General features: G+C 37.1%; 1 protein-coding gene across 4 annotated transcripts in view; it reads right to left on the minus strand.

Moving 5' to 3' along the window:
* The window catches only part of PTGR1 (prostaglandin reductase 1), a 24,910-nt gene that overhangs the window by 11,104 nt on the left and 12,900 nt on the right, over window positions 1-906 (minus strand). The gene's annotated exons all lie outside the window — the stretch shown is intronic.

The raw sequence follows: 906 nt of genomic DNA on the forward strand, positions 1-906 counted from the left end.
AAGACCTTTGGGTTCATACAGGTATCTGTACAAACAATGACTGCTATCTACATACTTTTCCCATTTTTTCATGATTCAAGAAAAAAACTCTTGCAAAAGCTCCACCCTCTGTCTTTTGTCCTTCTAGCCTTCTAAACTCACAGGATGATCTCACCGACACTTATGACCTCAATGCCTCCTTCATGCAGATGTTTCTCACCCTTTCTATCCACATCCAATCACCAGGTTTTATTCTTTTTCCCCAAATATCCTAAAAGCTGGCTCTGACGTCTAATCTCTACCTTTGATGCATCACAGTTTCCATCTGAATTCTTGTAAGGGCCTCCTAATTAGACTCCTTGTCGTTAGTACTTTGTCCCTGGAAACTATGAACCAAGGCAATGTAACGTCTCTAAAATGCAGAACTAATTCTGTCTCTCCTTTAAGGATTAAGCTTTTAGTACGGCAGTGTCCAGTGGCGTTTCTAAAAGAACAGGTTTAGGGATAAGTCCTATCAAATATTTGAAATAAACATGCCTTACAGTTTAAAGAAAACATTTAACATTTGACTATTGGAAATATTACTAATTTGTTTTGTAAGTTTGGCATAACCCAAGCTGAATATTGATAAGTTCAGAACAAAACAAAACAACTTCAAACCAAACTCGTCTATAAAGATAGATGCAAAAATTCTGCTTAAAATGCGATCAAATAAAATTCCAAGGTACAAATCCATAATTTCCATCCTATATAATAAAAGAGAAAAATGGTAATTGGCGTACGACCAATACCCTTTTCATTGGCTAATCAGGGCTATATGCAAATTAACTGCCAACTCAGATGGCAATTAACTGACAACAAAATGGCGGTTAATTTGCATATGTAGGCACAATGCAGGGAGGTGAAAGGGAAAGCAGGAAGAAGCCC

Source organism: Myotis davidii, unplaced genomic scaffold, assembly GCF_000327345.1.
Source record: "Myotis davidii unplaced genomic scaffold, ASM32734v1 scaffold64, whole genome shotgun sequence".
NCBI lineage: Eukaryota > Metazoa > Chordata > Mammalia > Chiroptera > Vespertilionidae > Myotis > Myotis davidii.